Genomic DNA, 16,360 nt, shown 5'->3' with positions numbered 1-16,360 from the left:
CCCCCCCTCCCATTCGCCACCGCTAGCGCGGAATTGACTATCACCGACTCTACTTCGTAGGACAGTCAGTGTTGACCTGACTCTCTTTTTTCTCCCTCCCACATCTCTTACTTTACTATTTTCTTTCTTTTGCTTCCAGATTGTTATCAGAAGCGGAATAAAAAGATGCTTCTACATCTTGATACTCGAGAATAAAATACGACACTACCCCCAATAAACTCATCTCGAAATTAGCCTGGTGGTGCCAAATTTTTGAAAGCAATAATTCAAATAAGTAAGCAAAAGAAATTATTATAAATCAGACAGTAGACATATTAATACTAGTCTGTTATTGTTACTAATTATTACCTCTAATTAGTATTACTACAATCAATTTACAACCAAATGACATCTCATAGCATACACCTGGCAACTTCAATGCGTAGGTTGTTTTACAGTTTCAATATCAGCATAGTATTGTTGCGGGGAGTAGATGAAGAGATAAAGGAATAGATATATAAATCAAAGGGTAAGTATAAACTGTGTTGTAAAGGTATTCATGCAGTTCATTGAAAGTTCAGAAATGTTTATTTTGACAATTATTGACAGAATAATTTGTAATTAAGACAAATTACATTGTTAAAAAACAAACATTACATTGTTGATTGTTGAAATTGTTTTTTGACTTCTGAATTAGAATAATTTATATTAGTGAAATTTTCAAATACATTTGTAATTTTTGTAAAGTTTATGAATCCGCGATGTATAATCGAAAGTTTGCATATATAATATAGTTAGTAAAAACAATATGTAATAGCTTTATATATTGTTTTCTGCGCTAACTTGAATTCAATGCAAACTTATTTTCGTATACCCCATTTAACCGGTTAATTTTGAATTTTCACTTCCATTTGTTTAATATATTGTTTTCTCCGCTAACTTGAATTTATGTTACTTATTCTTTAATTATTTTGGCTATATGCACTAAATACTATGCTTAGTTAGGCAGCTTACTTCCATAAATTTTAATATCTGATAACCGTATGCCGGTCATCTTCGGCGTAGATCAACCGTTGGTGAACTGCAACGGCGCCAACGGGATCTTTGTGGATGAAAACCCAATAGGGCTAAAGTGCAAAATCGCTCACTTATTTGTTTGGCGTTTGTATGGTGCTTTTTTACAAGAGTAAGAAGAATTGGATTTTTGTCAATTTTCTTTGAATTTTTAATTAAAAATAGGTTGATGTGTACATGGCTAAAGTCACAAGGCCATTTTTGTGCAATTCTGGGATATTTTTTAAGTGAAAATAGGTTGATGTGTACATGGATACCGAGTAAGTGCAATTCTTAAAAACGCGCCAATCAGTAGACGATTCTGCACTTTCCTCCCAATAGTTATATTATGAAGCTTTTGAACCTGATAAACAAAGAGTTTGATTGAAAACGAGTAAGTAAAAGTTTGCAATTGGGTGCCTCTTCTTTTTTTTGATTCTTTTTTGATGCCAAGATCAGCGCCAGGAAGGCACAATTTCAAGATAGCCGCTGCACAAAACCAAAATAAAAAATCAAAGAATTGCACAAACTCTGTGTTTGTGCAAACAAACACATCGATCTATTTTCACTCAAAACAAAAACCGGAGGGTGGGTTTTCTTCCGCGAAGGATCCGTTGGCGATGGTGCGTATTTATTCGCCAAGCTCGTCCATGATTTTAGCGGTGTACAGTTAAGCTGGAAAATATTTAGCATATGGAATCAATGATTTTAGCGGTGCATAGTTGCAAGATATTTAGAATATGGAATCAATGATTTTAGCGGTATATAGTTAAGTTGCAAGATATTTAGCATATGGAATCGATGATTTTAGCGGCATACAGTCAAGTTATAAGATACAGTCAAAAGTCGTTAATCCGGACTCGTCGGGACTTCGGCGATTCCGGATTATCGATTTTTCCGGATTATAGATCATCAGTTTAAATCTGGTAAGATGGCATGCAGAAATTACAAAATTAAAAATATAAAACCGTAATTTATGAAATAAAGAACAATTATGATCTAAAGGGTATCAAAATTTACAAAAAGAAAAAGCTTAATATTTATTTGTTTACTTTATTAAACATTTCCTTCAATGTAAGTTGCTTCGTTTCATGTGATAATACTTTCTCTTTAATTCTATTAAACAGACATAATTTCTTGTTTAGTTAGAAAGTTCCGCTGTTCAAGTCCCGTTAATTGCTGTGTTGAGAATACCGACTAATTTGTCAATCGAAATGTTTTCATTTTCAATAACCTCTGGGTCACTTTCTTCACTATCCGAAGCGAATTATAATGACGAGGAACTTGATTTAAATCATATCAAAGATGGAGTACATCGAGATGAAATACTTTAGTACGGAATTATAAACCAAATAAAATAAAAACATTTGCCCTGAAGATAAGGATAGTGCTGACAGATCAACTTCTAATCCACGGCGTGAAATTGATAAACAGATTTCGGATTTCAAAACATACTTTCACTTTGTAGACACAAATTACATATTTGTAAATATATACCGGAAATTCTATTTGACATAATCTTTCTAATCTATCATAATCTAATAACGACGTTTCTGCCCCCCCCCTCTGCGGCAGAGCAGCGTGAAATTGATAAACAGATTTCGGATTTCAAAACATACTTTCGCTTTGTAGTAAATATATATCTGAAATTCTATTTGACATAATCTTTCTAATCTATCATAATCTAATAACGATGTTTCTGCCCTCCCCCCTCTGCCGCAGAGCAGCGTGAAATTGATAAACAGATTTCGGATTTCAAAACATACTTTCGCTTTGTAGTAAATATATATCGGAAATTCTATTTGACATAATCAAAAGTTCAAGCTTACTTTTGTAAAATTGCTCTAACAGTCTGCAAAAAATAATAAGCCGGATCCAATTCGAAGATTAAGGAACAACGCAATCTGCAACATTAACTGAATTAGATAACTTTAGCTTAGCGTATAACTCCGTCACACATTAAACGCGCATGCGCACAAACATATTCGCAGCCGTAAGGGTCTTACGCGCTCTCGTAAATGCCTGTGCGCATGCGTGAACGCGACGCATGCGCAGAAAGTTTGTAGCTTTGAGGTCCGGATTATAGATCATTCCGGATTATGGGTGTCCGAATTAACGACTTTTGACTGTATTTAGCATATAGAGGTAAAATATAAATAAGTTAACCATGACATTTTAGCGGTGTAAGTTGCAAGATATTTAGCATATGGAATCCAGTATAAATTAAAGTTAGCAGGAAAAGACATAATATCAACGAGTTACACATGATAAAGCATATAAATTAAAAGTGTATATAGTAATATCTAGGTTTAGCATATTTTACATCTCTTTTATTAAATTTGTATGGTCCTGTAAAGAACTTATTTTTTTTTCAAGAAAACTGTGCTGGTAAGGAAATTGCCGGAGACCTATTATGCTACAGGAAAATCAGGCATAGCTAGAGGGGGCAAGGGGGGCATCTGTGCCCGGGCGCAGAATCAAAGGGGCGCCAAACTGATGTTACAACATTTTAGAATTATATGTTTTCCATCCTTGGCAAGCAGTAGGGGGCGCTAAATCTTCAGTTGTTCCTGGGCGCTGAAAACCCTAGCTGCGACTCTGAGGAAAATAATCCTTGGGGAAAGTGCAGAATCGCCCACTGCTTGGCACCTTTGGCTAATCTTTGGAATATGGTAACAGGTAGTTTGGTGACATTTTGGTAAGGCGATAAAGGTAAGAACTTTAGCAGTGTACATGGATAAAGCCAAGAGTGTGCGTAATGCCATTTTTGTGCAATTCTGGGATGTTTTTTTGAGGGAAAATAGGTCGACGTGTACATGGTTACTGTGTATGTGCAATTCTTAAAAACGCGGCAAGCAGTTTGCGATTCTGCACTTTCTTCCAATTTCGCACCTGATCTTAGTCATGATTAAGCACTTTTGTTTCATAAAAGTTCTAGCATAAGCCTAATTCGGCTAGCAGATTGTTGGAAAAAAAATGCTGAGAAAAAAAAAAAAAAAAAAAAAAAATGCTTTTACTTCGTGAAAACAAACTAGCAGGTTGCTGTAGCAGGGTTGGTCGCCAAAAAATCGCTGAGTTACCATAATCCAAAGATTAACCACACATTTTTAAGAATTCCACATACTCGGTATCCATGTACACGTTGACCTATTTTCACTTATAAAAACATTCTAGAATTGCGCAAAAATGGCATTGCGCACTCCCTTGACTTTATCCATGTACACGACGACCTATTTTCACTTTCAAAGTCAAAGAAAATTGACAAAAATCCAATTCTTACTCTTGTCAAAAGTGCTACTCTTGTAAAAAGCACCAAACAAATAAGTGGTTGATTCTGCACTTTAGCCGAATCCTTGTGCTTTTTCCTAGCCCAATCCTAGCTTTTTGTGCTTTGAAATTCTTTGTCAGAATCGATTCATCTGCAATATTTTCGGCTACTATTTCAGACTCTAGTATCCAAAATTCCATAGGATTTTTCTCTCATTTTTTATATTTCCTCCATTTTGGTCAGTTCTTTCGTTAACTACGCATAACGAGGAAGAGGAATTCCTTTTGAATTTATATATTACTTTCGTTAACAAATAATTTATATATTACTTTCTAATAATTTATATATTACTTTCTAGAAAAATATTAATTCAAATTTTCAGGTTGATAGTAAATTCAAACTTTTCACAGCATGTACCAGATGTCACACCTCGTGCTTTGATTCTGCATCAAGAGAAATATCTTTAATTTCTTTTAAATATTTGAATATTTCTGGTAAATTCATTAGAAGGACTTTCACAGCCACATATTTTGCTGACCATCTCGTCTGGCTGCTTCCTTTTAAGTTGTATTTTGTACATTTTTTCATAATGTAATATACCACCGAGTAGTGCATCCGACAAAAAAGTGAAGTATTTTCTGAGTAATTCCAAACAGATTAACTACTTCCTCGCACGAAGAAGCAGAATGCACACCGACAAGATAGGAGGAGTAGGCCAAATATGGCACAAATTCCTCCAGCTTATTCATTTCTGTAATCCTAGCTTGTACTGTTTTAGAAATGCCAGCCATATTAGACCCGTTGTCATAAGACTGACACTGACATTGTCCAATATCCAAACCATCAAGTGTCAAAACTAAGACACTAATTTTCTACAATGCGTTCGGAAGTACATTCTCCTATCTTTTCACCGACTTCTATGAAACCGATTAAATTTTCTGTTATCTCACATCAGCACACGTTTTTATGTATTGAATCACCTGGTTCATTTTTTCTGTATGAGACACATATGGGATAAATATGATTCCTTTCTCTTTGTTGGGTGCTTTGACTGGTACTTAAGAGTTGGATTATGTTTGGCAAGCGGAGAGATTAAATTCAGAAAATTTCCTTCGCTAAGTCGAGGACACTTTGTGAACAGGCTACTTGGGATTTCATCAGACTCAAGAGAAGAACGACAGTTTGTTGAAAGTTACAGTACCACATCCATGACTATATAGAATTTCTCTCTCTTTATCTGTGTCAATGAGTCGCTCAGTGTCGTGATCGATGTCTTGGCACGATTTCATTTGTTGTACTCGAACTTTCCACTTAACCATGCACCACTGTGGATTCCAGATGCTTCGTGCTCAGTTAATCTCTCTGAAACTTTTTCCCAATCCTGTAGTATGGTGTAGCAGCAGCACCATGTTCCTGATGAATCTTGCAGGGTGTACAAAAAATTGCATTCTTGTTTCTAGAATATGTAAACCAGTTCTTATAAGCTTTTCATTATTTGCTAATGTTCTGTATTTCATGTCAAATGTCTGTCATCACGTTCAATGGGGTTGAGGTTTATGTTTTATGGATGTTTACCTGCTAATAATACTGATTGACTGCTTAAGAAAGATTGTTGGTGATAATTCATTTTTTTTTATGACCATCCAATGGCACGGGTCCAACAAATCAGAAATTTTTAGTTTTTCATCTTTTGAATCTAATTGAAGAGATCTTTATACCATGGTTTCATATCCTCCAGCTATTCGTTTGATGTCGATGAGAAAGGTTGTTCTTTCAAATGCTGACTTGTAGATTGTTTGGGGAGGACATATGCAGTTATGTTTGGTCGTGCAAATTGCAAGAAATATCAATACCCTATAGCATAATTAGAATTGCGGCAGACTCTGACGGTTTACTTCTTCCGGGAAGTTACTTTTTCATCTTAGCTGAAATTTGTTTTCTCTGTTTCGCCGTATCTTTGGCTTGTTTTCTATATTCCGCTTTTCTCCCCTCGGCGCGCAGATGGTTTCTTTTAACCTAGTAAATGAAATACACTATGAATAGCCTTAATAACTAAGAATTGGCGTAATTACTCTGCACAGTCCTAAATAAATGGTTGCGTCTCGCTAAATATAGTGCGGGCTATTAAAAGCAAGCACATTAGAGAAAAAAAAAAAAAATCTAGCTTTAAAATCCATAAAATCCAAAATGCACTCCACTCTTCCGAGTCAAATCAAAGGTGAGTTTAAGTTGCCAACTGGCTGCAAAAAAATCTGAATGCCTTGCTTAATCTTGAAGACATAATGACGGTGTCTTGTATATATTAGATGAATTTTAATTTGAATTATTTCATTTCTCCAGTATAGCCTAAGGTTATTTTTTTGGGGGGGGGTTAGCTCACAGAAAATAGTTACAATGTTTCTCCATGTCCCAGCAGACGTTGCTATGGAAACCAGGCGACTTCTTCAACAAGCTATCCTTCTGTTTCTCATTTGAATACACCCCGCCCAGACAGGAAACGATAGAGGGACTTCAGACGTAACTGATAGGCTCAGTCTGATTCTATGAGTGACGCCTTGATCTTATATTTATAGTTGTAACAGCTGTACTTAATTTTAACTCATGTTCCCTTAAAAGGGTTCTTAATTATAAATCTTCTTAAAAGAGGTTTTTAAACTTGGCCTTAAAACTATTAACATTGTAAGAAATTAGAGAGCTGTTTTAGCGAACAATATGATCTAGCGTTATATTTGAATTTGCCGCCCAGGGCAAGAACCCCGGCTTGCCCCACGCTAGATTCGGGACTGACGTTTCCTCATGTGCTGTGCTGTTTTGCCGAGTCATCTGCGTCGATTCCATCGTTCGAGTTTCTTGATCGGCCGAAATCTCTGCGGCCCGGTCACCCGCCGGCCCTGTTCACCACTGGTGTTAAGCCATTGTTTACCAATTGAGGAAGAATTAAAATGTCTGGGAACCAGATTTTGAAAATTCCATATGACACATACTGAAACTGAAGAGTTAATTTTTGCCATTTTTCTCACAGACCCACTTTATTTTTTAAAAATAATATCACGAAATCGAAAAATTAGCTATGCATGATTCCGTGCCTTACTTTACTTTATATCTGTAATGAATCTGTCTTTTTATCTTGGGCAAGTCACTACTCATCTTAAAAAAAAAAAAAAAAAAAAAAAAAAAATGAAAATTTAATGAAAAATACAATATTTACAAGTTAAAAATAAACATTAATACATATTTAACATCTTAACATCGCTAATCTCACTTCATAGATTTTTCTTTAAAAACTAAACTGGCAAGAGTTCCATCATTTACACTCATACTGTAAACAGTTAAATTGGATAGCGTACAAGAAAAAGGGTTAGACCATTGTGTTACATAAGTAAAAAACCCACATTTGGCCTTCCTGCAGTGCATCGATGTTGATAACATTATAATTTTGACATCAAATTGAACTTCATGGAACATTTTACATCGTCTTTGGTCATCTTGCATCATCATCTTTTCTGAGAAATGAGCCATTGTCATCATTGAATTGAAACCTAAAAAGAAATAATGGAAGAGAGTGAAAGGACAATTAAAAAAAAAAAAAGCAACATAATTGCCCTTCATCTCTGCAACTCCAGCATCATTAACATTTTCTCTTATATTTCAAATTGAAATATGTCTTCAGTTCTTAGCAACATAATTAGGAAATTTTGTCATCTTAACTTATTGATTACAACTTATTAACAAACAAAAAACATAGTACAATTAGGAGAAGAGTCGCGGTTCAGATATTTGTTTCATCAATCCAGGTTAATATGTTTTAATCGGTGTTCGGCTTGCATACCAATCTGCTTATTCAGATTTTGATTATTGTCAGTTAGCTGTGTAACTTTTTCAAGTTGAATACTTAACTCTTTTTTTTTTTTTTTTTAATTTGAAATCACACCTTCCTTTTCTTGCAAAGTGTTGTTAGAAATCATCAGGTCAGCTTTAATCTTAGTCATTTAATTTTGTAACTGAGTAGCATCAAGGGAAATTTTCTCCTTTTCTTCTTGGAGACTGTGTAGAGCTTTTTGCAGTTCTTCAGTTTGTTTCAAACTTTCAACATGAACTGCAGTCTTTTCATCTTTCACTGGACTTAAATTTTCGGTACTATTCCGTTAGAGCAGGGTGAGTTAAAATGCGGCGCTTTTTTTTGCCACCAATTGTTGCCGAGAATAAAATTGTGAAATAATAATAGAGTTCAAAAGACTAAAAAGAAATCAGTTTTGTAAAAAGTAAGTTTTTTTAAAAATTTCTTAATTCTTAAAGAATGTAAATTTTTAAAAACATTTTTTGATCTAGAATACTCTACACATAAATAAAAAATAACAAAAAGAAATTCAATCTAAACAGATGGCATAAAATTACAAATATTATTCAATATTGCAGAAAAAATTTCAGTTTTTGAATGTAACCGACACCACATAAATTCTGGCAAATAGGACTTTAAATCAGCGGTCACCAACCGGTGGTGGTCCGCAGAAAAATTGGAACATTAATTATATTTTTATGAAGTATCAGTTTAAAAAATGATGAGTAACAAAACCTATTATGGTATATGGATTATACTTTTTTTTTTTTTTTTTTTAAATTTTAGCTACTACTTTTAGTGAAATTCTTTTTGAATTTAGCGTCTTTTTAGCTACTTTTGCAGGTGTATCTAGTGGCATTTGAAAGTGAGAGTTGGCAAACTGTAATTCTCTTTCCTTTTGAATTGCAAACATATGTTATTGTAGTCGTTAATGACACAGTTTTTGTATGTGTCAATAGGCAACTTGATGGATTTTTATGAGAACCATGTGCATTCTTGTTTATAATTGCATCACCTGAAGTTTCCGTTTTTGTTTTGTCTAACTATTGATCAATGGCACCATTGCTGAGTAAGCGATGATTATTATGTTTACAATAATTAAAAATTGGCGGCATAACACTTTCAGTGTATTGATATTGCTTTGCGTCTGCCGATTTGTTCTTGCTTTTGTGAAGCTCCTTTTACAGTGATATGGAAATGTGAAGCTTTCTGTACAAGAAGGTAAGATTTTTTTACTTTCCATGTAATTTTTCAATATGAACGAAATATGTGTATTAGTGAGATGTTAATAAAGTTTTAATTGTTACTCATAATCAGGGGCATGGCCTGAATTTCCATAAAGGCATGCTGCTGAACACCAAATGTTTCAAAAATTATATTAACAAATGAAAATTAGAATTACATGTATTGGAAAGTTGAATATTGTTTTTGTGTATTAATATGTTGTTTTTAAGGTCTGATTTAAGTTTTTTTAAATTCATAGTAGTGGTCCGCCAAATATAAAATTATATATATTAGTGGCCTGTGAAGTTCTAAGGGTTGATAACTGCTGATCTACATGGTGGCAAGCAGTGCTCCACTGACTTTTATTTCTTCGTTTAGCAGTGTCTCACAGTTTGGGTATGGCATCCAGTTTTGGGGTCTACAATATTATAACTGTGATTCACAGTTCATACCCAGCATTTCTTAATTCCTCTTTTTTTACATCCTTGCTTTCCCGACATAAACCCCTGAATACCATTGTTCCAAAAGAACATGTTCAATGTTGCTCTTTTCTTTTTGTAAAAAGACTAAAGTAGCTGTTCCAGCCTTTTGTTAAATTGAGGCTGATTTCTAACTGAAGTTATCAAAATTCAGTTGATGTTAATTCTGGACACCACAGGTAGATTGGCGGCAGACGAACGACGAACGAGACCACAGACGAACGGCATTGGGGAAAGGAAACAAGAGTCTTCAAACCATGTTTTGGTTCTCAATCCTTTATTTTTCGCACAGCAAGAACGTATGTAACAGCGCCATGTAGGAGCTTTGTTTGAGTCAAAGGTTAAATTCATCAGATGATTTTTAGAACAAAGTCTATTGCTATGAATTATTCTTTTATCCTGAGAAAATCTTATGACAACCTTTCAGTCATTAGGTAACTGCTAAATTATGTAATCCATTGTACTAAAATAATGCTGAAATATGGCAAAAAAATAACGAGTGATTAGATTTCAAACAAGAACAAGAAATCTCAAGCCACGATATTTGGCGTGTTGTTGTAGCACTGTTTTCTTTTAAGTTTTTCTTCATTTTTAAATGACTCCACTGCACAGTAATGGAATAGTACCATATTTTCTTGATTTTTAATAATTTCTTTAATATTTAAAATTTATTCCCCAAGTGTTCAGAATTAAATTTTTCAGTATGTTCCACAATCAGATTTTTTTATTTTTTCAGTTGCATCTCTAATTCAGCTTTAGTGTTTGTTTCTTCTTCAAACTGAAACTGTAGATCTTCAGGTTTACTTTTCTAACAAGCCAGCTTATTTTCAAGATTTTTTCGAGCATGACTTCCTTCTAATTGCTGTTTTAATTGTAAAGATTTAACTTCAACCTCTTTAGGAACAGCTTTAGTATTAGTCCTTTTGCCGATTTTTTGATTTGGCGACAATCTTTTGTCGCCAAGGCAAACCCAACTTTCATGATCAGAAAAAAATGGTAGATCATCAACAAATCATGTCAAGGATAAATATGTCTAGCCTGAATAACAATCCTAAAAAATAACCTCTTGATTAGAATACTCCAAAAAATAGTCTTTCTTTAATTTTCAATACTTAGTACTGCTAAGATAAATTCTTGAAACACTGCCATAAATGAGTCATATGGTTATGAGTAATGAAATTTACAAAAGGCTGGTAAATGCATTTTCAAGTTAGTATATATTACTTTAGTTTCTTAGATTCTGTTATTAAAATAAGTAAATAAAAAAAGTTTACTTTTCCGTTTTGCCGGTGCAGGCGATAAAGTTGCCAATAATGGTATAACTGATGCCAAACAGAATATCCTCACCGGCAACCTTTTACACCTCATTTTCAAAAGAAGTCATAGCCTTTTCATATCAGATTGATTGTTTCTTTCAATACTGCATACAATTAGATAGAATTTTTACCAGATAGTTCAATTTTATGCTTTAAGGCCATTCGCGATAATCAAGTCAATCACACCGCTCACCCGAAGGCAAAAATATAGAATAGGCAAATTCATCAATTCTAATGAGAATGCAATAGCGAAGTAAAGCACTGTGGTTTTACATAATTTCTAAGTAAGCTATTCGTACGAATTGAAATAATTCTAGCATTCCAGATCAAGATTTAACTTGAAATTAATGTAGATAATCACTGAGAGAATTAGATTTTTGTACCGTAGTTTGCGTGAGATGAGATCATGTGATATGAACAAGCGAATCAGGATGTTGAACCATCAAAGCATAGTGAATTTTTAAATTAATGTCTTTTTACAAATTTATGTCTTTATTTATTGGCTTTTTATAAAATTTTAAACAATATTAAATTGTTTATGTCTTCATAATAAAAAAAAATCTTAGAACTGACATATGTTAACATTTTTTATGTGTATACTGTATGTTGTCGCTAATAAAGTTAGCTTGGCGAAATTTGCACCGGCAAAATGGAAAAGTACCAAAAAATGTTTCAAGTTGAAATAAATCGAATTAAATTATCATAACGAGTAAATTTTGTACCAGTGTTAGAAATACATTTTATGAATTAAATTATGTAAATGGTAATAATAAAGGAGCTTATATTTTTAATCACTCAATTTATTACTAGTAATTAATCATTATGATTTAAAAGCTAAAATTAAATTATCACAATGAGTAAATTTTGTACCAATGATAATTATACACATAATTGATGATTTCTATGAAAGATTCGAACAGTCCTTGGAATCCACTAGTGGTGAAGTGATAAGCCACAGAACACTGGTAGTTCAGGCTGGCTGTATGGGAGCTTTGTGGTTTTTCTTACCATGTAACGAATCTGAGCCAGTTTCTCTTAAAAAGTCCTTTATGAAGGCATCCTTCCTTTGCTAGCCTGTGTATATATTTATTTTCTATTCATAAATATTGTTCTCTCTTCTTAAATACATATTCCTATATTTTGTTTGCCCTTTTATAATAACTATCACGCAACAAAAATTAGCTTGTTTTAATAAAGAAAAAAAAAAAATGTTTTTAATTATGACTTAAATGAAATATTTTGAAAAGTAATGTTACTTTTTACTCTTATTTTCATTATGAAATATAAATTTACGAAGTAACTTAATATTCTCTACTTTTTGATATTTCAAAGCAACTTGTATTTTTTTTTTATATTCATTTTCATGTTGTAATATATGAGAAAATTCAAATTTTTGAAGTTGACTTATTTGCATCAGAAATGTATAGTTCCATGGTTGAATATCCAAATCCATAAGCACAAGTAATGAAATACAAAAATGTCATTCTTAAACAATTATTTGTTTAATCCCATTTCTGATACCATTATTGTGTGCTTTTGTCTTGGGCTTTGTTTGAGTAAGTCACTAGTCATCTTAAATACAAATTTAATAAATACAATATTTGCAAATTTAAAAATAAACATTAATACATATTTAGCATTTTAAAGTAACATTGTTCATCTCAGTTTGATTTTTTTAAAAAACTAAACTGGCAACATTTCTATCATTTACATTCGTGCAGTAAACAGTTAAGTTGTATAATGCAGGAGCCAAAAGGTTTAGATTAGTTTTAAGGGTGCCTTTTGGATTATTGCTGAGTTGTTTCATTATCGCCAAGTTGTTGTTTCATTTATGGTAACCTCATTTGTGGTATGAATAGTTAAATGCTATGGAAACCCTATTTTGGCGTAATTGAATGTGCAGTTGCGGTCAGTTTAAATGATGCGAAAAGATTTGGAAATGTTTGTGTGTGTTGGATTTTGAATAAGAAGTACATTGTTATTTTGTCGTTTACATGGTAAAGTGGCTGAATGTGGTAAGATTAATTTGGAGTTCCTGTACGATTTGGAAGGAAAGGGAAAAAAGCATTAATTGACCTGGTGTGTAAATGAAGGTTTACTTAGTGGCCATTATAAGTGTCCTGTTTGTAGGAAGGAAATGTGTATGGTCGGACAGGATACCAACGTCATGGAGGATATTTTTGACTCTTATTTTTGTGAATTTATGTGCTGACTCCAGTATACACATTCTAGTTCAGATAATTTGAGGAAGTTTTTGGATGCTGTTAAGGAATTTTGTTTGGCTGAAGACGCGGAAATTCGTAAATAAGGTAAATGGATATTTCCTTCGTGTAGTGCTAAGATGAATTTCCTTTTTTATGTTATTTCATTGTTGTTCATTGTTTCATTCATTTAAAATGTAGTTTATTGAGATTATATATTTTTTGTTGGTTGCACCTTTGACTTTTTAAGTGAATATACGAGGGCTATCCAGAAAGTAGATTATGTTTTGGAATAAAAAAATAAACAAAGTATAGGAAACAAATTTTATTATATACAGATGAAAGCCACACTCAAATACTACTTTTCTACATAGTCACCATACAAATTAAGGCATTTATCGTAGCGATGTACGAGCTTGGAAATTCCTTCGTCGAAAAATTCGGCCGCCCTGCGCCTTCAACCACTTTGTTACCTCTTCTTGCAGCTGTGCGTCGTCATCAAAACGCTGCATAGCCAGCCACTTCTTCATTGCTGGGAATAGGTGGAAGTCGCTCGGTGCCAGGTCGGGACTGTACGGCGGATGAGGAAACAACTCCCACTTAAAAGATTCAAGAACTTTACGAGTGACATTTGCCATGTGGGGCCGGGCGTTGTCGTGAATCAACAAGATCTTAGAGCTCAACATTCCTCTGCGCTTGTTTTGAATTGCTCTTCTGAGTTTTTGGAGAGTTTGACAATACCTTTGAGAGTTTATTGTAGTGCCTCTTTCGAGGAAGTCCACCAAAATTACACCTTTTCTGTCCCAAAAAACAGTCGCCATCATCTTCCTTGCCGACATTGTTTGCATGCATTTCTTGGGTTTTTGGGGAGAACTTGTGTGCCCCCACTGCATTGATTGCAATTTCGTTTCACAGTTCACATGTTTCACCCATGTTTCGTCACCAGTAACGATGCGATCGAGTAAAGAGTCACCATCCTTATGGTAAGCGTCCAAAAAGTTCAACGCTGCAGCCATTCGCTGATTTTTGTGGTCCTCTGTCAAGATTTTTGGAATCCATCTTGCACAAAACTTGTGGTAACCAAGCTTTTCGCTGATGATTTCGTGCAACAAACTTCGCGAAATTTGTGGAAAACTCAAAGAAAGTTCCGTTATTGTGAAATTTCGATTTTTACGGACTTTAGCATCGACTTTTTCGAGAAGTTCGGCGGTTACTATGCTGGGTCTCCCACTTCGATCTTCGTCATGAACATTGGTTCGGCCATTTTGAAATCTTATGACCCACTGACGCACTCCACCTTCAGTGATAATGTTGTCCCCATACACTTCACGAAGCTGCCGATAGATTTCTATCGGTTTACAGTTTTTTGCAGTCAGAAACCTTATTACTGAGCGCACCTCGCAGCTCGCGGGATTTTCAATTAACGCAGACATTTCAAACCGTCACAGTATCTGAACGGAGCACAGCACGAACCTCTCACTAGCACGGCTAGATGCAGACTGAGCTGCGCAACGCTCTGACCCCAAGATGGCCGCGCTAGCCCCGCCCCTAGCGGACACAGACGGAAACGTAATCTACTTCCTGGATGGCCCTCGTAGATCAATGTGTACATGGACAAAAGTCAAGGGAGTGCGCAATGCGTAGTTTGTGCAATTCTCTGATTTTTTTTAAGAGAAAATAGGTCGAATACTGAATTTGTGCAATTCTTTGACTTGTTATTTTAGCCTTGTGTAGTTATTTTGGCTTTTTGTAGCCTATACAAAGCCAAAATAACAAGTCAAAGAATTGCACAAACTCGGTGTCCATGTGGCGGCAAAAATTTCTAAGGGACACCCGTAAATATATTTTTATCGGCAAAAATGTTAGATATATAAAAACCTCGCATATATATTGTGTCTTCAAAGTTTTTCAAAATCTTTACTTTCTCATTTGAAATTAGTTGCTTCTGACTTAGGATTTTCTCCTATGGTCTTTGATAAAAGAATTACAAAATTTTCATCTTGCCATCAAATAGATTCTGCTGTTCAAATTAATATTAATAACCTTGACTTTTTGTTTCTGTCTTTTATAAAATTGAATATATGCTTCGGAAGTTCCACTTTCAGATAATTTTCTCATCTATCGGTAGAATTTATCATTCAGTTTTTAAAGATTGCATCTATGGAAATTTCCTGTTATGTTTTTACCACCAATCCTCGAATTCCATATCACAGATTATGTTCGTACTGCATTAATATAAATATTAACAAGACATAGTGCGCAATAAAAATTAAACTTTATTTAGGAACATTGCGCATACTCCCCGACAGCCTGCCTGTTTCGCTCTGCTCGCTACTCGTAAGAAACTTCTCCTCTAGGGTTGCCACACTTATCGGAGGGCGCAAGGCGCGCTCCTTATCGCCATCACCACAGAGTTTCCCCCCAGTTCCTTTAATGACTATTCAAAGGAACGACATAGGTTATGAAATTATCTCAGAGTATCCGTACTGTCGGGTATTTTTACATGATTACAAAATTAGAATATAAAATTAGAAAAGATCAAAATGAAATTCAATATATAACAAGGTATTGACACATATAATAAACATGAAATAACAAGAAATATGTTAAGATATGAATTTAAAAAAATGCTTTAAATTGTTATGTAAGAAGCAAGTTTCTTAGGGAAGTGAACATGTCTTCCCGATCTGGTGACAGTTTGTGTCTTAGAGAGTTCGTTTGCAGATTTATTCTGCTGAACTGTCTTTAAGTCTTTATTTGTTTTCAGTTCAGGCAAATTAGAGTCCGAAAGCAAATAGGCTGGTTTCACACGGTCTATAGACACAGTAGATTTCAGACCGTTAATATCAATTGTAAAAGTTTTGTCCATTCTAGAAAGGACTTTATGCGGACCTGTGTATGGTTGGCACAGAGGTGGCTTTACTCGATCGACACGTAAGTATACATGCGTACACGACTTTAAGGTAGCACTTACGTAACATTTTTCTTGGCAATGTGCAGAT

At 34.3% G+C, this 16,360-nt stretch overlaps 1 protein-coding gene across 6 annotated transcripts in view; it reads left to right on the top strand.

The window, feature by feature from the left end:
• The first annotated feature begins 364 nt into the window (after positions 1–364).
• Tsc1 (tuberous sclerosis 1 protein hamartin) overlaps positions 365–16,360 on the top strand; it is a 187,061-nt gene continuing 171,065 nt past the window's right edge. For all 6 annotated transcript variants that reach the window (XM_085814963.1, XM_085814960.1, XM_085814962.1 and 3 more), the window contains exon 1: positions 365–508. The gene's annotated coding sequence lies outside the window, so the exon portion shown is untranslated. The remainder of the gene's footprint in view (positions 509–16,360) is intronic.

The sequence above is a fragment of the Stegodyphus dumicola genome, chromosome 4 (genome assembly GCF_044657685.1).
Source record: "Stegodyphus dumicola isolate Sdum_Otavi_A_Nest chromosome 4, ASM4465768v1".
In the NCBI taxonomy this organism is placed as follows: Eukaryota; Metazoa; Arthropoda; class Arachnida; order Araneae; family Eresidae; genus Stegodyphus; species Stegodyphus dumicola.
The sequence above is the reverse complement of the archived record's forward strand: the minus strand, read 5'-3'. Positions and strand labels throughout refer to the sequence as shown.